Genomic DNA, 24,111 nt, shown 5'->3' on the forward strand with positions numbered 1-24,111 from the left:
GAATGATAATACTCAGCTGTATTTGTACATAGACCTACAAGAAACAAATGAGGTAAAAAGGATGTAAGAAGAGTTTTTGTATATCTAATACTAGGTGTAAGTGAGGGAGTTGAATGCTGCACCTCTGGAACTGAAATTGTTTAATGTTTGTGGAGTGAGAATACTGAAATAAGTGTGGGATGAAGCAGGTACACTGAAGGAAATGTCTGTGACAAAGGTTTTTCTAGCCTCATGTGTTCGATTTGGTATTTTATAACACCAAAGCATTTTCACCTGAGGTATTCCTTTATTTTTATGGAGACAACCCCACATCATTCTGTGCCTGCAGGATTACCCATAAGAAACTAAGTTTTTGAGACATGGGAACTTGTTCTTTGTTTGGGCTTCGCTGTGTGCTCCTCAGAGCATCAGCACGCTTCTGGCAGTGCAGCCTTGCCTGTACGTGGTGGAGAGCTACTTGCCCTACTGCACTCATGCTTCATAGCTAAGAACAGAAAGCCTGTTCCTATTTGCCCAGGGGAGATGCCTTAATACAGCAAAATAGTTACTGGAGAAAGCTCATTTGAATTTTAGGTAGCTGTTTCCATTAATTACATTTTCACCCTTTGCTCTTTATGAATATCTATGCTTTTAGAGAAATAGTTGATCTTACAAAGCCTGTGAAGAAAGCTTTTCTTGCGTGAACACGAATATTTGCTGAGCATAACTCAAGTTTTTGCTGCCATCTATTTTAAAAAGTTTTCTGTCTCCCGTAGCAAAGCAGGAAGAAGGTTGTAAAGTTCAGGGTCTAACCATATAGCCTAAGCAGCAGAAAGTTAAAACAAATAGGCTGCCGATAACCCAGGGACAGAAGTTTAGAGGAAAAGAGTTAGTAAAAGTAAGATTGTTCATGAAAATTTCAGGAGCAGAAAAATTGCAATGAATGACATCTCTAACCCTTACCACAGAGCATCTTGCTCAAGTCTTTTAGTTCTGTGGTGTTAACCTTAAAGCAGAAAAAAGGGAATACACAACGCCGTTTAAAGATAACATGAAGGTAGAAAGTAGATGATAAATTGTCATTTGTATGCATTTTGCATTTTTTTTTTTTTTTTTTTTTTTTTGCCTCTGTATTCTAAAGTCTTTCAAAATATGGTCTGTAGAGCAAGGCGTTTTTATTTTCATGTGAAGTGCTATGGCTTGCAACACAATATATAAAAGTTAAACAAAAATATTTAATATATCCAGCCCTCACATGTCCTGTTTATTTTATGTGTTAATTTTAAAATTTTAATGCATAGTAACTACATTTATGCGCTCACTAGTTTTGTATTTAAGAGCAAACACATTAAAAGAAAAGTAAACATTGCCCACTTCATTCATTCCCTTTCCTTTCACTATGTGACCGTTGCAGTGTTTTTTTCCAGTCCTCCACTCAGTCGTTCTCTCACGGTTTATGCAGGGTTGCCATGGCCCCGAGAAAGCTCCACTTTTTCTTTTCCAGCTAGTTTACAAGCTGTCTGGTAGGCTAAGAAGGTCGGGGTGCCCGTTGTCCTGTGGGAGCTCAGCACAGACGAAGTAACCACGTTAGACTGTGGCCGGGAACTCCCAGCCCAGTCCAGATTTCCCTTCCGCTTTGCCTTCCCCTTCCTGCCGTTTGGATGTTAGAAGAATCAAACAGTTCCTTCTTCTAAGTGCAGCTTCCCTCCACCTGGCCATTTTGCCTGCTCCAGCTAGACGTGAACAAGACCAGGCACTCTGGCAGATATTTTATTTTTGTTCCGTCGTTGCACTAGTTCATAGGCAAAGCACTCAGATTCATCTACATCTCTAATTGTTGCCTGGCATACATGCAAGTGATTTTTTAATAACTTTCTAACATCCTCCTTCGATACTAGTGAAACAAGTACTCATTCTTGAGGGCTAGCCACATGTTAACGTGTTTTTCCACACAGAAAAATAAAAGTGACTACGTGGAACCCTGTGTCTGTCGTCTCCCTAAGGCTGCCGCTCAGGTTCGCTCCGCTCAGACTGTATATTATTTCCAATTAGCGGCAAACACCCACCTGAGATCTGCAAGTCAGACTATTTTCTTGTCCTTTTTAACATACCATCGCCAATAATAATAGTAATAATTTTGAAACAGAATCTGTGTTCATTGTAGTTTACTTGGAAGGTTCCAATCAGTTCTAATTAAACCATTATTTTCACCTTTGCTGCAAATACATGCAGGTTTATAGGTTGCACTGGCATGAGTTGTTAATTTGATGTATTTTCACCTAGACATTTTTACAGCTGTTGGTGAAATTAAGATGGAAAGAACTGAGCTTGATTCCCACATGCCTGTCAGAAGAAAGAAGAAAAAAAACTTGTTTTGATTTGCTGACCCAAATAAATCAATAAACAAATTATCAAAACAATAAAAAAGGAATCTCAAGTTGCAGTTTCCTCATAACTGTGAATTAAAGTCAGTAGAACTGGGGTTTTGAATATTGTGAGCCTGAAAGAACTGAATTTAGTTTTAACTAACCTCAAAGGGTCCCAGCGATCTTCATGGGAGAATGCCCTAATGTCTCATTTTTATATTTGAAGCTTAAAGATAGGCAAAATTTGCTTGTGATCCATCTAAGGCAGTGAGTTTCTTTACAAAAATTCTTGAGGTCCGAACTATATGACTATAATGAAAAATATTTGGAGTGAAATGCAGAATTTCCATGTATAACGGAAATAATGGATAGTAGCCTAAGGACTAAGTGGCCTTCTTTGAATTGCAGTGAAAAGAAAGTATCTGGGTTAAAAATCATGCACGTGGCATTTCACTCCGATAGGGAATTTGGGAGATTCTGTACAACGTCACTGTATCAGAGAGCTGTTCTGCTCCTGGCCCTTGTAAAGCTCTCAATCTGGGAGAGAGAGACATGAAATTGTGCATTGATTTATTTATTGGGTCTGCAGGCCTGAAATGAGTCTCTTCTGACAGGCAGATCTCATCTGTTGACCAAAGAGAGAGGGATCTCAGGTGCATTTACTTGACAGGGAGAATGGGGGTCATTTCCATCCCCATGATGAGAGATGGCTGGGAGCTCTCTCCTTCCCCAGCCACACCTGCCCATCCTGCGCCTGCTCTGCAGGTCCCTGGCTCCAGCGCTCATCTGGACTGCGGCGGGGGCTGCCTCGGTGCTGCCAGGGCACCTCCAGGGTGCCCCAGGCTCCCTGGTCCCAGCTGTGCCTGGGGGCTATTAGGCTGGGGGACATCTCGGTGCTTAGAAGTCACTTCAGTTGCCCAACTCCTGTTGTAACCATCTCCCTCTACTTCGAAGCCCCCTTTCTCACACTTCCTTGGTAATGAACCTTCAGTTTCCTTAAAGTAAATAAAAGCAAAACTGAAAAGAACTATAAAACAAAGCATAAAAGTAGCTAAGAAGTCGAACAGTTACGGCCTACAGTATTCATGAGACCAGTTTCTTATGTCCTCCTGCTGTGGTTTCCAGGCTGCTGTCTTTTCCGTTGTTTGCCCTTCCGTAACAGTTTTTAGCAATAAGCTCATTAGAGTGCAGCGTCGTCTTTACACGTGCATTTGTGCGACTGCCTACTGATGCCCATAGGTAGAATGGGCCCCTCCCAGCCATCCATTTTTATTGATGTGGAAACCAGAGAAGTTACCACGTTTTAACATCTATTTTGCAGTAACTATTAAGCTTTTGTGTGTAGAAACACAGATTAGATTTATGTTCAGCTGGTGACAACATTGAGTGCCTAGATATGTTCCGTTTTAGGTGCTGGGAGGATGTGTATTTGTTGCTCATTGTTTTATGTAGTATTTTCGCATAATTGTTCTATTAGAACAATAGATGGGCAAAACTGAAATTTCGGGTCTAAAGCAGAGGAGTTAATGTCCATTTTTTTGTCCAGTTAATAACTTACATTTTTTATAAATTCTATCTGATTGCATCTCTTCTCAAGAAAGTCTGGATGAACAGTATTTAGAGAAAGGGAGGGTACTGAATGGTCTCAAACGTGCTGGTCTGCAAACTTGCGGACCAGCTGTCCTACCCGATAGTGAAGATAAGAGGGCTCCAGATGAAGGGTTTTGTGCTGCTGGAAACACAACCAGCCTTCTCAGGAGACTGCTTTGAGGAAGATTGCAGCAATATTGCATCCCCACTGTTACTAGTGGGTATTGCTGCACACAAGTGTAATTTGAGCTGGATAAAATCAGGAGGTAATAAAGAGAGGGAACAAGAAGAGAGGAGAGATCTGCTGTACCCTAGACTTTTTTTTCTTAGGGAGAAAAAATGTCCAGGGAATGCTGCGTTAACGCAGGGGAAAAAACGAGCACTGCTTTAAATCAGAAAACTTGCATTATACTAAGTCCTTTCATTTGGGAAGCATTTTGGTATGTTAGAAAGTAAAGTTGCAGACTAGGCATGTTTACTAGACCTTTAATTGCTACGTTTAGTAGAAAGACTCCCCCCCCCCCCGCTCCTTTTTAACGACAAGAAGCCAGAGTTTGCTGTGCAAATGAAGCAGGCTTTGCAAGAATCAGATTCACTTTGGACGACTCTTCACATTCCTAGTCATCATTACATTAGGCAGCACAATCCCATCTCTGGTTGATGGGCAGAAAAAGTGGGCAGCCTGCCAGGTAGACGTTTCCATGGCTCCCAACCCCCAAAGGTGATGCGTTTTTCAGCTAATTCAATGAAGAGTGGGCTGAACTTTGGGTCTAAACTAGACAATAGCTGCCTTCGCAGTATCAGCAGAATGGTTTATGGGAATGCACTCCACATTTGGCAGAGAATCATGTGACCTTACGGCTGAGATTTTGTGATGGTGCCAACGGAGACTTGGAAAGCAGCACCCGTTCTGACTTTTTTCCTCCTTTCTTACATGGCTCAGAAAATGGTGGATCTTAATACTTGACTTTAGCCAGACTCAGCAAGCGATTGAGCTTTGAAGCACAACTTTGCCTTTATTCTGGCTTTTTTGGCACACCACCAGGAGGCTGTCCCTTTCACGCCTGATAAATTCTGCTTCTTATCTCTAAATAGAGAAAGGAAAGAAAGAAAATATAAGCAGAATATTTAGACTTCATAACTGAATTTTGAAACGACAAGTTTTATTTTTTATTGCTGATCTGTACTTTAGAACAACCCTCCTGAGTGTCTGAAGGATGAAAGTTTTTTTTTTTTTTTTTCTTCCCCTCCTGTTTAATGAACAGGCGTTTGAACCGGGCAAACGGGGCGACAGCATTGAACATGAGATCATTGCAGCATAGTGTAGCAAACTGGCACCCTGCCTTTTCACCCCTTTGCTTCGGCAGATTTGTGCAATCCCCATTTATAAAATCAGCGCAGGGGCGAGATGAATTTTCTGGTCTCTCCCCACCTCTAGTCCTGTGCAGGCAGTTGCGGCAAGGATTGGTGCAGCTTTTGCGCAGTGCTTTGTGCTTGGAATTCCGAGAAGAGCGAAAAAGAAGACAGGCATCCTGGTCTTATTCCGAGAAATAACAGGAGCCCCTGAGAAGAAGAAACAGATCTGAGTTTGTCCTACATACAAGAGTGCAGAAAAAAAGTGACTCTCCTGCTTCCAAAAAAAAAAAAAAAAAAAAAAAAAATAGCTGGCACGTTTAACTGCAGAGACATCAGGATGTGTTAGAGCTGCTTAAAAAAATATAGCAAAATGAACCTAAGTGATTGATTCTGTTAGTAGAAACAAAAAAGAAAGAAGGAATTTTTTGTTTGTTTGGCTATTGCTTAATGTAGCATTATTTTGCACTGGGTGAAAACGTACCTTTCATATCAGGTATAGCTTCTTTTTCTTTTTTTCCTTCCTTATTTTTATTTTAAACGTTGTTTTGGAACTGAGTCCTTGTGTATTAATTTTAACATAGTCAGCCGATGACACTTTTTTAAACTAACTTTTTTTGATATGTTTGATCTAATACTGCTAAAAATAGAAAGTAAATAAAAAACGAACTGTAGAAATAAGTAGTTAGGTACATTTTATCTAAGCTAAGTACTGGAATTGTGCAAAGATCTTTATGTTACATTTATTCAGTGTAAGCTTTGGTTAGCTAGAAGCAAGTTGTGGGTATTTAGATCTGCTAAGGTTGCTAAGGAAAGTAAATTCTGTTTTTATAAAGTTTGACTCGTGCTTTCAGTTTCTAAAGAGTGGAAGAAAAAGAACGTGTTAATCTATAGGAAGGGAGCACTCTCGTAACCAGTGTATTAAAGTTATTACTGAGTTAATTCATGTACGAGTTTCTTACGATTTGTATCTAAATCCATTACAAAGAAATCAGTGTAATAAGCACAGGCATAAAAGGCACATTATTGGGACATTCATGAAGAAAGCTTGGTTTGCAGCTAGTAACAGTGACTATTTTAAGATGTTTGGTAAAGCAGCACTTGTCCAAGAATAGCTGAAAACAGTATTTAAGATATCCATTGAGAATGTTTGTGATAAGTGCATGCAAAGTTACAGTAAGTTTTGAGCATATGACTGCTTCAGCACACCCTTTTTTAAAAGCATTTATCTGTCCTTTGTAATGTATGACCAGGTAATTAGAACAACGTGTAACAAAATTCATTTTGACTGATACATTTTAAAAAGCTCAGCCAGATTAGTGTTTTATTATGTATTTTGGATTTTTTTTTTTTTTTTTTTTTTAGTATTTCCCATCCTTTTGCATTTATGTTAAAAATACAGAATTCTTCAGCTAGAAATTACCTTGAAACACATCAGAAATGCTTATGTATTTATTAAAATGTTCCTTATAGATTTTTCTCTAATAAAAACCTTTGTGGCTTTAAAAAAAAAAAAAAGGTTATTTTAACAAATACTTTTCTTTTTATACCTTACCAGTTAGAGAGCAACTTCTAAAATTATGTCCTAATTTTGCTACCTTATATTTTTGTTGCTCTGCAGTGAATTCTGGGAAATTACTAAAAGGAGATCTTATGTATATGACACATATGCCTCCATTTGCCCATTTATTAAGAAAGTGTTTATAAGATTTATGGTGGTATTTCCCTTAATAGTTTCGTTAGAATAATTAAGTATGTCTTTAATAGCTATGTCTGTTGGAAAAAATTGTGCTTACATTGCTTGAAAGAACATCTTTCATTTGTAAATCTTAGCACAGTAATCACATTTTTTTCTTTATAGTTTTACAAGCATTTTTTGCTTTAACCAGTTCAACTTATCCTAATATTTTTTATGAAGTTCCATATCAAATTACATTATGATAAGCACCATTTGATAAACCCTATTTATTTCTATTAAGCCTGATCCTTCACTTCTGGAATTCCTAATAAAAGTAAAATATTTGTTGAGTGAAAAAAAAAAAGGGAAATACTAAATAAAGTAGTCCCATTGTCAAAGTGTGTATGTTCACAGCATGTCTTCGCATGGCCTTTTGAGAGGAGCATCAGCAATGTGTCAGTTTTGTATCTTAAAAGCATAATTACTAATTTTCTACATGTTTCAGGTTGTTCTGAAAGCACTTTTCATAGAGCAGATGTTTGAAAATCTTTCCCTAAATTTCTTTTTTTTTTCTTTATTTAGTGAAAGGAAAATTTTAAAATGAAAATGGCAACTGAAGAAGTTGAATATACCTGAATTCAGCGAAGGTAATACAGTGATCTTAAATATTTTTCTAGTAGCTGTTAAAGAATAGAAGTTCATGGCAAGAGCAGTTTAACTTTAAAGCAATTTCTTTCTCTAAGAGAGCCTACAAATATTGTTTTGCAAATACGTATTGAACTTTTTTTCTGATTACTTTCTGTTGAGAATATTGCAGTTTGGGTAGCCTTTATACTTTTTGTTTCTATGACGCTTTAGACTAAAATGGAAGATCAATATATAATTTGTTCTTTTGTTATGTCTAATAAATATATAACAAATATTTAGTGGTGTATAGGTGTATAATTAAAATGGTTGGATTTAGATATATAACTAAAATGAAATGATCAGTTCTTTTTGAAACATAAAATATCTCTTTTGTTTACAAAAATTAAAATCTGAGAAGCAATCTTACAGCATTTGTTAGAATCATTTAACAAGGTATCTGTGCAGCCTGTATTCATACTTTTGGTATTAGAATAAATATTTTAGTTTGAGAGCGTTGTATGTATTCTAACACTTCAGCATCATTAGGAAATAATTACAAAGATGTCATTCTTTCTGAATGCTGCAGAAATGTTGTAGATAAAATGAAAGCAAGTTTAAAACATACTCCTCTAGAAAGTAAATTATGAAATTATTTCTAAAATGCAGTGAAGGTACAGTAGACCTTGCAAGATTTAATCCACTAAAATTTTATAAAGCCTGGTGGTCATTACTAATATTCAGCTGCTATTACTGAACAAGAAATACATGTTGCAATCTGCAAGAAAATTAACTGTAGACCTGATTCAAAAGCTCTGTTATTGGCAACATTCGTTCTCCCGAAAGGGATTTTGCCCACTAACAATGGCAGAATCAGGCCTTCATGGGAACTGATGCAAGGCAGAGGCAGTAAGTAAAGTCTTGTTCAGGTACAGATTTCACTAAACTGCTGAAAGCATAAGAGACCTTTCTACAGCACCTGTTTTTAGATGATACCTACTTCTTATGCCTGTATTTTACAAATGTATTTGTGGCTGTATTGTTACAAGTTATCCTCGTGTCAGATACTGTGCTTTAAGATGCAGTATTTATAAATACTTCCATTTAAAATATGTAGGTTATAAAACTGCATCTGTGTCTCACCTTTTTGACTGACTGGGTATTGTCTCAAAGGACCTATTTTCAGTCTGTTGCATAGGATACTCTACAATTAGTGTGTAATAACTTGTATCGAACTGCTTACCGGTCACAAGAAGAAAGTATTTGTTCTAGGAGTTAACCCTGAAGTTTTTCAGGATAACCCTTCTACTTGCAGTCTTATTTATTAGGCAATAGCATTGATTAGAGAATTAGTGAATAAAATATACAAATTAAATTTGCTTGGAGCAATAGGCATTGCTTAATCAACAAATTATTGTAAAGTACTAGCTAAAAAACTTTGTAATAGGAAGAAAGAGTTAGGTGCTCTTTATAGTGTTGTCTGAGAGCTGCACTCCAGTTTGCCTCATTGCTTTTCAGATTTAGTGGGTTGATTATTATTTTGGGTTCTAGTATAGATACGTGCTCAGACACAAAGCACAAACCTGTATTGTTCACTTTTATCTTACTTCCAATTACGGATTCCAGTCTTGCATGCTGTATGCATACTGTAGTCAGATTTAAGTTGTTGGGAGTTCATCAGTAAGGCATAGTGTGCTCAGAAGGATGTTAATTCCTGCTGAAGACAAAACAGTCTGTTGTGCAGGCAGTCTGTTAAAAATGATTTTTCTTCCTTTTGCAAAAAACAAGTTACTTTATGAGGGTCTTTGGCTTGTTTGATGCATTCATCATCTATGCAGCTATGCTCCAAGAAGCCGCCTTTACAACTGATTGTAGTATTTTTACTCTTCATTGCTCGTCAGTACAGTTGCTTCATGTTTGTTTGTTTAAAGTCTTCTGCGTCTCAGTTTAAGAGGAAAATGCTAATCAGTGATGCCAATTGGCATAAACCCGTAGATCCGATCTTGTGTTGAAATGTACTGCACAAGCTCGCTTCTATGGGTCTGTGTCAGTATGGTGATCTGGCAAAACTTTGTGCAGCATGCACCGTGGTATTTGACAACAATCCTGAGGGAAGGTTTCAGACAAAACTAGACGTTGGTTTTATGGAATGCATCTCATGTCCATTGCCTTATCTTCAACTTAAGTGATTTTGTTCTCTATTTTAAGCGCCTTTGGCTTAATATTTTGTTAGGATTTACAAAGACATACGAGGAAGTTAAAAGGTTCTTGTGGAGTAAGGATAGGATATACTATTTGCTAACTTTACAAATATACCAGTACAAGGTATTGTATTCAAATAAGAGAAAAAAGAGAAGCATCTGCTTGATTTTCAATGTTAAATTAGGCCAAACGGCCATTTCTTTCCAGAAGTGTAGTTGGACTTGCATCTTTCCTGCAATTGTATATATAAAAGCTATATATACACAAACATATATATGTTTATATATATTAAACTCACATATACATATGTTTATATATATGTAAGCAGGATAGAGTTCCTACCTCTGTATTCATAATCTGTCAAAATCCAAGACTACGTCTTCTCATCTTAAATGTGTAGAATGACTGCAAACTATTTCAGCAGTTGAAAGCCTACCCGTATGGGAAATATATAGGCCTATGGCTGTCACATTTCAAAGAAATACTGAAGAAGTAAAGAAGACTTTGTGGTCACCGTTGGAAGCTGTGTGCATCCGGGTTGAGGTAGTAGGTTGTATGGTTTAGAGTTACACCCTGGGAGTTAACTGTACAACCTTCTAGCTTTCCTTGGAGCACACTTGAGCCATCGAGGAATTCATCATCACTTTAATCTGATCAGGGAAAGTATGCAAAAAGGTATTGTGTCATGGCTGTATATAATAATCACTCTGAGGGTTTATTGATGTTGAAATAGTCCTGATGACTTGATTATTTCATTTACATCCTGTTACGAACAATGCTAACGTGTTGTCTTAAAGGGACTGTAAGTATGTACTGCAGACACTTAGAAAGACTGATGATGATTTTAATTCCATTAACAGGAAAGCTTTAAAAAGTTTTTTTTTTTTATTTATAAATTCATAGAAATATCAAGTATTTATTGCTTTATTCTTTCTCCATAGAATTAGCTTATCCTACAGAGTTGATTTTTTTTGTTGTTATATAGATGCACATTATTTTTAAGGGGAAAAGAAGAAACCTTTCTGTTCCTACAATACTCTGCAAAAAATATTACACTGTGCTACTTGGATAGTAAGGAACAGTGTCACAAGTTGATCCTGATCTTTGCTTGGATTTATGATATTTTTTTTCTGCGTACACAGTTCAGTATTATAAGCGCAGATATTTATTAACCTGTAACCCCATGTGTTTCTTTCTTTTGTGATTTATATGGAGTTCTGCCTAAGAATCTCATTTTGGAGTTACAACATCCAGATCCTTACACAGCTTGTCGGTGTCCCTGAGGCCTGACCCATAGTACTTTTGTTATTCTGGGCCCCAACTTAAATTCTGACACGTCTTTGTAACCCAGCAGGAGCTTCAGAAGTCACGTTCCCTAATGTGAATATTCCCAAAGTGCGGGGCACTACTTTCATATGATACACATTTCTGCTCTGCCAGTTTTGTGAGCCGGCCAAATGGGATGGTAACACTTAGCTCCAAGGTCTTCCTCCCTTTTGGGTTTGAGCACCATTAACAGAATTACAGAATTAGCACTTTACAGACCTTATGTTGCCTGCATGTGTGACACACCTTTTTTAAAGAATAATGACCATAATGTACAGAAGGGAAAAAAGTACGTATTTGACTCCAATCAAAATAGGAAGTTGACGGTGTACAGATGGAGATCTGCTTGGTATTCATGCCCAGAATTGTGCATTCCCATTCCATGCCTTTTTTTTTTTTTTTTTTTTTCAGTCTTCCTTGCCTTGGAAGAAGGAAAAAAGATCAAGTTAATGTGCATGTCTTATAGGCAAGTATCTTATTAAAGAGATAAAAATAATGTTTTCACAGTTAAGAAACAGTCCAGGCAGTCCAGAAAAATCAGTAGCATGGAAGGGGAAATTTAGGGGGGAGATTTAGGTTCCCCTAAATCTACCATAATTTTTTCAGTGAGACTTGCTTCTGAAAAGCACCGTAAAGTTCTTACCAGTTTGAGAGTATTTTGGCATTATTGGCAAAGTAAGAGCACCTGAATCAGAGGATGACTCTGGTTCTAAAGTGGTTTAGAAGAGCTGCTATCATCTGCTTCCACACACTTTTCCATGAAAAAGTGAGAAGAGTAGAACTTAATAAACTTATACTATTATTGATAGTAAACATTCATAATTTTGCCTCCATGGGCTTAGAGGTTGTTCGTGGAGGGCAAAAGAGCTGAGCCACGCGGTTGAGGTGCTGCGTTGAAGGGGGCGTCACCGACGTGAGGAGTGGGTCTGCCAGACCCCTGCGGGCCGCGGGGCGGGCGAGCGGGGCTGTCCGGTGCGAGGGCCACGGCTCTAATCGTAGAGCTCCTCCGTTAACCAGTGAACGGTTCCGTTTCCAGGATTTTTTGAACTGCGCCGCTTGTTGCTCTGCAGGTGACCGTAGCAAAATGTTTGACATTTTCATTGTTCAACTTTTATGTTTTTCTGCTTTAGTGAGGAAAGTTAAACATTTCCGTTACAAGTGGATTTGATGCTTGCTTGTATTTTGTTTCTTCTTTTCCCGTTCTGTTCTGGCTGTTCAAAAATCAGTTCCTTAGGCGCTTCTGTATTTGACTTTTGCTGCCTCCCCCTAAGGCTTGCCTAACTGCTCTCCTGCGTAAGACATAAAAGGAGATGAAAGTGAATTTACTCTCTCTTTTCGATAGCCTTTATTTTCAGTGGCTAGTGTTTGTAATAAGTGCAGAGGATCTGGGTGACAATCAGGTAGATATACAGTCTTAAAGCATGTGGGAAAGAGGAGAGAGGAGCTGCTCCAAGCTGATGGCAAATACCAGGTTATTCAAGTGGCTGAACGGGGCTGGGGGAGGGGGGGGGGATGGAGAGGAGCCCTCTATCGACCAGTGAAGCTGAGCAGGGACCACTCACAAGCTGAATAAAAGATTGTCATATCCTCTGTGGAATCAAATGTACTCTGGTCACCAGTATGTAGTCCATCCTTTCTTTTTTTCTTTTTTTTTTTAATTTCTTCTGTAGTTTAAGTCCACTGGAAGGAAAAATTGTAATTGCTATTCTCTGCCAACAGAGCAACAGGTGTTCAATCCTTTTATATTAATTCTTCAATTAGTTGCAAAATAAGGGGAATTGTTTATACTAAGCTGAACCAAATAGAAATGACTGATGCAGAAAATTTGGGAATGTTTCATCTGCTCTTCAAATGCATGATAAATTTATAAGTCTATCCGGCATAGTTACAGGTTGCAATCTTCATTGTGGCATCATTAACTTTGAAGAATACACATTTTATATATTTCTTTTTCTGTCCCTTATTTTATTTTTTTACCCTGTAACGTGCAATACATTGTTTTGGTAAGAGTTATCAAGTTACAAGCAAAAACGAATGAGACTGTGAGGTAATTCTGAAGCAGCTTAAGGTAGAGAATGAAAAACAAAGGGAAAGAGCTCTATTAAGAACAGCTGGGTAGAGTTGGGTCTTCTGTGATTTCGTTTTAAAGCCATAAAACACATTGTCTGTTTTGGGCAAAGCCTGGCATGCTTTTACCTTTAAAAGCGTTGGAGTATTAGATGGTCACATAGTATTGAGCATTATATTGGTTTGGGGTTCTGCTATAGGAAATAAGTGTACCTTGTAAGGTGGCTGAAAATGAGTGTGTTCCAAATATAGGGCCCATTTAGCAGTGTTTGTTCCTGTAAGCAAACCGTAATGGTCAAGATGCCTTTTCCTTGCCTCTTGCTTGTAGACAAAAATACCCATTGGGCTAATTGGGGACACCTCCTGAGATCGAAATGGTCTGCAGTTCCTGGTGGTTTCTTTGGGAACATTTGGCTTCAATATTTCACAAGTTCAGTGTTACAGAAGAGCTGTCTCAATTAAGGCAGAGACACTGATGCGGACAGCACACTTTTGCTACCACAATTTTCGTGGTAAAGATTAAGTGTGATCCAAGGCCTGAACCCTGATTCCAAACACAGGAACTTACAGCATGTCAAAACCCCACTTTAATGCCAGATCCTGTTTGTCTTAAGAGTTAAGTCACTTCAGAGAGGTGGGGAGAGTTTGGATTTCTGTCTGCAGCCCAGAACGCCTTTGTCCAGAGATATGTCCAAAGAAAACATCATTAAATGGTCATTTCTGAGTTGTTAATTATGGGTCAGAATCGCTAGTAGATCTGGCCATTTTGAGCCCAGCCATTTTGAACCCTTTCAGTAGAACAAAGCTGCCATTAATCTGATTTAACAGCTTAGTTAGAGCAAGTTTTTAGCAATTTTCTGTTGCTGAAACAGCACAGAACAGCCAAAAATATGTAAATGAATAGAGGTCAATGCAGTTGATATGATATATTTTAAGATTTTAGAAATAAACCTATGAATTTACATTATGAAAACTGAGTCATTATAAAATGCCTTTTTTTTTCACAACAGATTTACTTTCTGTTTTGTTCTTCCACTCAGAAAAAAGGAAAAGATTGATTTCATTTCATTTAACTTCCTGTTGTTTTTGAATTGGTAAAATTTCTTTAGAGGTTTTTAAGTAAAGAATGTGGTAAAATATTTAAAAGCAGGCCCAGAAGATGTTTTCATTGTGAATCTGTTCTTTGAAAATGACAAACAACCCTGATTGATCTCTAAAACTTGGTTTTTGAAACTGTCTGACAAGAGAGCTGTAATAGGTTGTTTAACTGATAAAGCTGGAATAGAAGCGCACTAGAAATTTTTTGAATTTTTTACATGTGGTTTCATATGACATTCATTTATCTATTAAGAGCAGCTTCTGGTATTTTTAATAAAACTCAAATTAAATACGTCTGGCAGGCTCTGTTTAACTGTGAATATTGCTTTTACAGCATAGTTAAATACAAGATTGAAAAGCTAATGCTTTTGCATTATATGGTACAGAAGAATTAAATTATTTCAGCTTTGTCTTTTCTCACATAGTAAAAATATTTACATCTGAGTGATCTTTTTGGTAGTGTTTAATTTTGTACAAGGCTTCTGGATATTTCAGACATTCTATTGAGAATGATATAATTTATATGGAAATTTCAGGCAAATTCTTGTTTATTCCTTCTACCCCTTTTTTTATACTGCTTAAGGAAACAGTAAGAGAAAGCCTCACATTGAAGTCTTTTAAAAAATACTTACAAAACCTGAATAAAAACTCTAAGGTGATGCCTCTCTGTTTTCTAGCATGATGTACTCATTTGTTCAGAATCGTATCCAGTCTCCCTGTTTCTTCTTTTGCAAATGTGATTAGCATGTTACTTGAACTTATGGAAGAATACCCATGGATCCTGCTGCCTTTTTTTTCACTTCTTTAAATACAGAAATATCACCCCTAACCCATTCTGATTTGAGCCTGACTGATGTAGTTGACTGACTTGAGTAAGATTGACGCAGACGTATTTCCACCAGTACCCCAAGATCTTCAGCAGAATGATACAGGTACAACATAGCAGATCTTATATGAGAGTCTGAGCACCCTTTTGTGCTGTCTACTTTGCCTTTGTGGTCAGGTGAGAGAGGGAGGGCAGTATGTATTTTCAGTATTATATGCAATTACTATAAAGCATTTCCTTCTCTTACCTGAATGTTTTGAATCTACTGAACTAAAGCTTTATCTCCAATAGTGATTTGTGGTTTTCCTGGGAAATGCAAGTCCCTTCATTTTTCTTGATCTGTATTCTGTATAATTTTGGTTCACACACATTCCTCCACTTGTTCATTTTTAATTCTTCATTTCTTGATATCATGATGGTAATGGCAAAGAACGTAGAGCACTGCAGATATATGGGAAACAGAAATGGACAGGGAATATTCTTATAGCCTAGGAGAAGAGTAGTATCAGTGGCATGTTTATATGGATAGCTAAAAACAAAAGCTTAAAGCCAACTAAAGCAACCCAAGCCAAACCAAACCTTAAAGGAGCCTCTTTGTTATTCCCCTTCTTCTTAGGAAGGTGAATATTTTGAGTGCAAGCTGTTTGGTACGACCACCTTCCCTGCGTTGGTCTCAGACTGTGGGTTTGACTTCCTTTGTCAAGTTCCATGCAACTCGGTTTTATTTTAAGCAAAGTCCCTGGATACTAAATGCACTGTAGGGCTCACTTTTCCGTAACACACGCCCAGCCTTCTGGAGACTACAGTATCAAAGCAAAGGTGCAGCTCTGGAAAAAAGTGGCTGCCAGACCCTGAAATACTTTTATATGTATGTGTATATATGTGCATGCACACACACATTTGTGTGTTTTTCTGTGCTTTGCACTACATTGATATGAAAAAAACCCTCCCTAGAATTCTTCATCTTATATAGTATAATTAGTTTGCTGACACAGTTTTGTTAACTTCCCATATAAGGAAGTACCATCAGATGTGAACTTTCTCCAGATGATTTTACCTTCCCTTGAAAGAATTACCACATTAGACCAGGAATAGCATTCAGAACACACTAAATCCATGTGAAAAGTTGGTTTCCTGAAAGGTTGCACAAGAACAGTGTTCAGTCAATGTGTGTTGTGAAAGTAGATTCCACTCTCCTATGACCAGGAGAGTTGGAGACAGGTATGGAGGGAAGCCCTATAGCTTGAGTGGGGATCTAGTATTCGTGAGTATGGGGTTGAAGATCCATGGCTACTAACTCACAGCTCATCCCATAAAGCCTGCTCTTTTTGAGGGTGTTTACACATCCAGGCTCCCCACCTCTTCAGAAGGATGGTGAAGTGGATTTATTCTGTAAGTTTTTTGAACTCCCAGATTGACCTGTGTCAGTTAAGAATTTTACGGGGATGGAGACTTCTGTGGTGCAGATTTTTTGTTATAGCATGATTTAGACTATATTAAACTAAATTGTGACTAGTGATCTGTAAAGGGCTTGTTTTCACAGCACAGTACAGGCCTATATAGAGACCTGAGGAAATTTGGAGGACGTTGTTCCAAGATCAACACTCTTGACAGCTAAGCTGGTTTAAGCGCCAGCTGTGCCTCCAGACCCTTTTGTTTGTACCAGTGCAATGTGAAGGCCTTTGGGGTGGGGACGACCAGCCAGGGATTTCAGGGCGGCTGCTGAAGCTGGTGTCACTGTCCAATGGACGACATGGGAGCTTGGGCACCAGGAGCAGTAGACAGATGTAAACGTTGACCTCTACACTGAGTAATGAGCCTTGCTTCTCTGGCCTGATGGTAGTAATTATTGGTCTGTATCTTGTCTAGATTTATCTAGAAGTATATTTAATAGCATATTTATGTACAATTTCTTCACTCTTATTGCCCTAATATTTTATTTCAGGTTTTGTACTGTAAAGAACTAGGCTCAGGTCACCTAATCTATATATTACACTTGCCTCTCTTCACTAGCTGTATAGCAAGGCAAGGTCTGAAAACTCTCAGGAATAGTCAGCCTAGTTTATTGCCCAGTTAAGCTTGGAGACCAGACTGCGTGCCTTAGTCCACCTGAAGTACCACAGCTGGCAATGAGGATACAGCCACAGGGAGGTTTTTGCTGGAAGCATATTTTAGTCTTTAGATAGCATTTACTCAGGATGTGACTTGTAAGGAATATGATTCCAGTTGTGATAAAGCATTATCATAAAATACTATAAAGTATATTACTTTTCTGAAATTGTTCAGTTTCTAATATAAAAATCTTGTATTTTTTTTTTTTTTATTTTTTACAGATTATCTTTATTAATGTTTCCATTTTGAAGTACAAATATAGCGGAATGGTCAAAATGCAAATTTTAGTGACATGTTTGAGTTTCTTGCCTAGGAGCTGATGAACTATTGTGGACAGTGGGTCGTCCTGCACTGCAGGAGCGATCTGCTGACAGGAGACTCTTTTGTCTGCTCATCCTCTATTGCAAAGGGTAATGTTTACAGTGAGCGCTAGCTGGACACACATGCTTCAGCTCTTACAGCCAATAGGCAGGGTGTCACTGCAGGCGTCCTGGGGCCATCCTGTGCTGTTGCTGCAGGGATGGCTCTTGCAGACACAGGTGCTCCCCGACCGCAGACAGGTAAGGGCAGCACGTTTCCCACAGGAAAGGAACTGAGCACAGTTACAAAGCAGTTTATTTTTTTGGCTAGAACTGCAACATGTTGGGCTGTTGAAGTAAACATACCGTCTGTCTGCTGAATGCATTACGCATCAGCTGTGGGAGCTGCTGTAAATGCCTAACTAGGTACGGGCCGCGACTGAAGGCTGAAGTGTCAGACCTGCACGGCTCCCTGCGCTTCTGCCAAGCCCCAGCAGCCACAGGAGGCAAGGCCAGGGGAAGGCTGGGTATGGTCGGGTTAAGGATACCCTTCCGTACGTGAGAAGCAGCTGTGTTAGCGCAGTTTGGGGTCTTCATTATTGTGCAATTTCGTATGGTTCTAATTTAATGACAGTTCTTCCTGGGCAGCATGATTTGCAAGGCTGATTTCTGGTCCTATTGATTGGGCCTTTAATTTATTTAAACTTGCACTCAGATGCTTTGTCAGAGATTTAATGCAAAGCTGTGAAAACTGCTTTGTAAGGATTTTTTTTTTTGATGAAATTGAACTCAAATGCATTAATAACAACTCAGTGAGATTCAGTGTGAAAATATCTCAGGAAGGGAACATTTTAGTTGAACTTTACTTTTTAAATAACGGGTCACTAATGTTTTTCCTTTTTGAGTTTTTTTTCCACAAACTCTCATACTCAATATCTATTTGAAGGTATCTCATTTTTGGAGATTAGCAGAATGGGCTTTTAAAGGAGTCTCAGAGAGTTCATTGCAAAACTTTTTTTGAAAATATGTAACTTGTAACTTTTGAAATCTAGTTTTATGATTTTATTCATACAGAAGAGAAATTTACCAAATATGGTACTCTGTGTGTATACCTATGATTTCTTGTTTGTATCATGTATTGCAAAATTAGCTGTCAGGGTCTCCTAGTTATTTTTAAACTGTATGTTTTATTAAAAGCAAAGATTAAAGCAGTTTTGCAAGATATAATTAATTATCATGTTTTGATAACTATTGGGTTTTTTTAAAGATCAGTTTTATTTTTGACTATTTACAAGTATATTTCTAAGCAGTTTAAAAATGTTAGAAATGAATGATCCCTCCTAACAGGGAGGAGCCAAAAAGTGATTAGTTAATGGTGAATTATCATTGCCCTTTCCAAAACCAAACCATTGCTCTTGAGCTTTCAACAACAGAATTAAGAGGAACAGAGTGTATCTGTGTGGGAGGAAGGAGGGAGTAGAGAGGACGAATTCTTCTGTGATCAGAAGGATAAAAGGATGCAAGAGGAAGAAGGAAATTGAAGACGCATGCAGAATAATAGAGAGGATACAAGGAGTAGGATTGTAATAAATATGTGTGCGCAGTGTAGGAAAGGGACTCTGGGTATGTAGGCAGAGGTATTCAAGAAGGTAGAAAAGACCAAGGGAACTTGGAAGATGTGGGAAAAGGAAGTTAGGATTTGCAGCTTTTAGTTATTCTACTTTGTCTAGCCTGGTATGTTTTGGCAGCTCTAAAACAATGACAATTTTCTTTCATATAAAACCATGGAAATTAAAAGAAGAAGAAGAAGAAGAAGAATTAAAAGCAAAAGTTTGTATTTGTAAATAAGTAGAACGCCTCAATGGAATAATCCTTTTTTATTTCCTGTTCAGTTTCTTTTGAAAGCCCACTGTAAATCAAAATTAAAAGGGCGGTAAGTCTGAAGAGTAGTAATTGAGGGTAGCATACATTCCCGACATATTGAAACTTGCTCAAAATTATCCCGCAGTCAAGCATTAGGAACCCACAAAATTCAGAGCCAGTGATGAACTTACAACTTAAAATCCAGTGTGAGGGCACTCAGATAACCTTAACTCTGCCTAATACTGACAAACTTAGGCAGTCTTTCTAAAGGTACTTGTTAATTCAGTCTAATCTAAGACCGCAAACACTAAATGATTAAGTTATAGCCGTATTATTACCACACAGTGTCATCATAAGACAAGAGTTCAGTTCATGTGGGTGCCCTGCCTTTGCTTCTGCTTAATTTATTTATGTAAATGAGAAGTGTAAACCACTCAGAACACCAAATCAAAAAGATTAAGATTCCCCGAACTTTTCTACAAACTGTAATTAATCTGTAGTTCATTACCACAAAGCTTAATTTAGGGAAATTCCTAGTTAGATTCAGGAATGTTAAACATTTGTGTGAATAGGAACAGTATGTGCAGTGGCATTAGAAGTAGCAATATTTCTGATTCAAACCATGCACTGAATAGCTGTTGAGGTTACAAAACTTCTTTCCTTTTGCAATTAAGTGCTTTATGAGAGAATGAAGTTATTGACCGGTGATCACTTCCAGAGACAGAGCGGTGGTCTGTTGGTTCATTCCAGAGTTTAGTAGCAGTTCCATATGATGCATATTAATGGCATATCTCATTAATTATCTAAATATCACTAAATTGGTCAAAGAAAATTTAGCTACTTCATTTTCTTGGCTCTATTAAAACATCTGCAGACTAGGCAGTTAAAAGAGCAGTGTCTACTTTGAGAAGTATCAAGATCTTAACCTTGGCTATTTTTGTTACTGAGCTCAGCATTTTCAGCATCCAAATGGAGTCTGAAGATTTCTGTACAGATATTTATTTTCAAGAGGATATGTACATACTTATTCCATACATGCACATTATTTCTTGTCTCTCATAAAAACCAGGAAATATGTTTATTTAAGGTATGAGCTATTAAGTAATTTTATGTATTACTGCATGTATTGTCAAAATAAGAGTTCTGTGTTATAAGGTTATTTATGTCTTTAGTTAAATGTCTTATCAGCAAAACAGACTCTGGTTATGCTCATAAACCTATGATTTCTTGTTTGAATCAGGCTGATCTTCATGCCTCAGCAAGGTATCCTTACAGCTTTTGCTTTATACAAAGGGTAGCATTAACTTAAAGTAAGCTGGTTCATATTCACAGGCAGTTTTGAGAGGGAAAATAAGCTTTTAAAAACAATCTTGTCATTTAATATAAAGTCTGCAATTTGCCAAATACTAATTTTACATCAGAATTATATATGCAATATGACCTATTTTACAATATGCATAAAATTGAGTTGGAAAATTCTACTGATTAGTATAACTACTATCAGCTGTTTCTCTTCCCAGTTGAATTTACTGAACCTATAGTAATACCAGTCAGTCACCAACTTTAAGGTTTTTTTTCTGTCAGTGTGTTTTCCACACTGAATGTCTCAAGCATAACTCCTCAAATAAAATACTTCATTTTAGAGATCCAACAGTACTTTTCTCATTAAGTGAAGTGTTACTTCAGAACTAGTATTAATGAAAACAGGATCTGTGGATAAACAAAAGTAAATATTCACTAATGCAAGTCTAAATTTCAAATAGTATATGTAATGCTGGAAGATACTGAGAAACAGATTCTCTAAAATATATTGGGCACATTATTTTTATTGCCATATATTTTTTACTCACAGTACTCCACAGTCTCAATTCTGCATTTCAGATGTAAGTGGATCCAAAAACCAAAAAGGATATAAATCCTGTATATAAGAAGAAATAAATAAAATCTGATTAAGAGAGTTACAATATTCAATAAAACTCAGTCATGTCCACAGCATGGTACCTGAAATACTGGATATATAATTCTTTGTTAAATGCAGCAGCATTTGAAAATGTTTGTTCTTTTAGAAACTGCTGTATGGCATCAGATCTGCAGAGCACTTCAGCAACTTTAAATCTGCTTTAAACTTTAAATCTGTGGATTGAAGTAAATGTGTGTAAATATATTTGACAAGTGCTTTGGAGCATTCCTAAAGATGAGCGTTCACATTAAAACCTAATTCTGTAGAATGTAAGGGAGCTAGAACGTTATCTGGTATTTGCTTTTTATTTATTTTATTTCATTTTATTTTTATCTCCCTGTATCAGATTTTAGTTCACCTTAAAGATCTACTCCAGAATTTAAAAAAACAAATGGTGGTAACAGACTTACCCTGAGAGGATGATGTTTTGCATGTTGGTTATAAGGATGCAAATTCAAATATTTTACTTGAAATTTTGGAATATTAAGCATTTCTTATGAATATAAAGCCAGTTGACAAAAAAGCAATCTCTCTGTTCCAGAGTGAAATTTTCATGATAGGATTTCCACCTGTTCATTACTTAATTAGTATAAAATATTCAACTGTTTCTTCATCTATACTCAAAGAAGAGCAAGATAAATGAGAAATGATTTGGAAAATGTAGTGATTTTTTGTCCCCTCTTAAGCCAATGAGTTTTTCTATAAACTTGGAGCCAGGATATCACCCAGGCACAGAGAAATAGTTCCGTGTAGTCAGACAGTAGTTGAACACTATAGGGAAATAGTTGTGTGCTTATTTAATAAAGAGGATCACAGAGAAGACATGAAACTATACAAATAAATAAAGTCTATTTTTTTAGGGAAAAGTAATTGCTTTAAAACAATTGTAAATGGAAAGAAGTATTAGGGAAAAAAAAAACAGTTGGCCAAGAGTAATGGGCATTGTTGCCTTCAGTAGGAATGATCAAGACCAAAGGAGACATTAATGAAACACTAATGACAATCTATTATACAAAGAAGATTGTCCTACAGTATTTGAGTAAGTAATGCTGTAAGTCCCTGTACTTAAATACCATAGCATTTTCTGAAGAGCATGATCCAATAAACGTAAATATTTGTGGTCATTTGGAAGTGCAGAACAATAGCTGAAAATGTTAGGCAATTAGCAAAGAAAGACCATGAAGAAAAGGTGGATAACTATTGACACGGAAAGCATAATGTAATTCTCTTTCATAATTCTACGCCAAATAATATTCTTTGCAGAGTGTCTGAACTGTTGCTTTCTGGTAACCTTTATCATTTGTCAGACAAAATGTAGTACCTGAAGATGAGTCAGCTTCATATACAACAGTTCAAGAGGATCCACTTAAAAAATACTATCAGTATGTGGAAGAAAAGTAAAGCTATTCACTACCGGGACTGCAATTCCAGAGCAGCACTACGAGGACAGCAGCTCACTGGATAGTTCAGTAAAATAAATGTGATTAACCTCTAAATGAGATGCTGATATGCAAGGCTTTTCAAATACCTGTATCAAGTAACAGAGAACAGTTAGGAAAATACAGAAATATGCAAAGTTTCAGGGGTATATTGTCTTCCCTGGTGATCTAACTGAAGCTTTTAAAGAGATATTTTTACTTGGGAAATTCAGATTTGTTACTCTGAAAGCAAAGCCCTTGTGTCTTTCTCATTCTAAATACCTCTGTTTAACACTTTTCCTTATGTATTTCTAATAAATACGATGTACATGGAACTTGGGCATCTGTTTGCCTGCGTAGTTTAAGCAAAAAGCAAAAGCTCAGAACAAATAAATGGTTTGTCCAAGCTCATGTTAGATGACATACCACTGTAAGGATTAAGCCATATGTCTCCTGGTTTGCCACAACTAGGCCTGAATGTTACTTCTGGGCACTACATTGAAGATCTAGCCTCTATGACCTAAATAAAAAGCCCTATGTGTTTTTCTTCAGTAAGAATTTTTTTTTGTATTCTGTTTTGCAATGTAGTAATAACACAGTTTGCCCCCACAGTGCTTCTTGAAATGAGTACATATCATATATTTAATGCAAAACTTCAGAGCAACTCGAAGCAGAATCAAAACACACAGACCTAGACACTTCCGCTTGTTAATCCTTATGAACATTGTCAGGATACATTGTCAGAAATATTAAAAGCTACACAGTGTATGGACATATAAAGACTGCATTCAAGAAAGTATTTTAAATAAACAGTATTGATGGAAATTCAAGTAATGAGGATCTGTGAATCCTCAAAGTACAACTGACTGTACAAATAAAGCTAAAACTGACTTTGTGTAAGATGCAAAAGTGTGATGTGTGAACAAAGAGCATGAGCAGTGATGGAAAAGTTGTTTAAAAACTTTTTTCTGACAGTGTGCTGTGACACTTTTTTTAGTGAGGTAACAAAAGAAGTGCATTTGCCTATGGCATGTCGTCTTACCTGTGCTCTGTCCTCACCTGGGCTTGGGACACTTTTCTGTGGCGAGACTCACTGGAGCTGCCGGTTGTGGACTTAAGAGCTAAGGACCTGCCAGGAGAAGAGCCTTCGGGCCTTGGGAGTCAAGGGCAGCAGCCATCGGGATTTTGCGGGCAGCCCTTGGGCAGGCTCCGTGCAGGCCAGGGCACCGCTGGAGGGTCCCGCTGGCCCCCCTAGGGAGCCAGGCACTGCTGGGGCGTGTGGGCAGCCGAGCTCTGGCTGCTTGCAGGCAGCTTTGAAGAGACTGTCCCAGTTAGGTGGCGAGGTGCAGA

The 24,111-nt window shown here is 37.5% G+C and overlaps 1 long non-coding RNA gene across 21 annotated transcripts in view; it reads left to right on the forward strand.

The window, feature by feature from the left end:
• Positions 1 to 24,111, forward strand: part of LOC134152437 (uncharacterized) — a 377,211-nt gene that overhangs the window by 212,125 nt on the left and 140,975 nt on the right. For 20 of the 21 annotated variants that reach the window (XR_009961013.1, XR_009961014.1, XR_009961019.1 and 17 more), the window contains one exon: positions 7,549 to 7,613. This is a non-coding gene — a long non-coding RNA (uncharacterized LOC134152437). Of the gene's footprint in view, positions 1 to 5,232; positions 5,785 to 7,548; positions 7,614 to 24,111 lie in introns of those variants that run through there. The other variant, XR_009961021.1, reaches the window with a different exon arrangement.

This window comes from Rhea pennata, chromosome 1, assembly GCF_028389875.1.
Source record: "Rhea pennata isolate bPtePen1 chromosome 1, bPtePen1.pri, whole genome shotgun sequence".
NCBI lineage: Eukaryota > Metazoa > Chordata > Aves > Rheiformes > Rheidae > Rhea > Rhea pennata.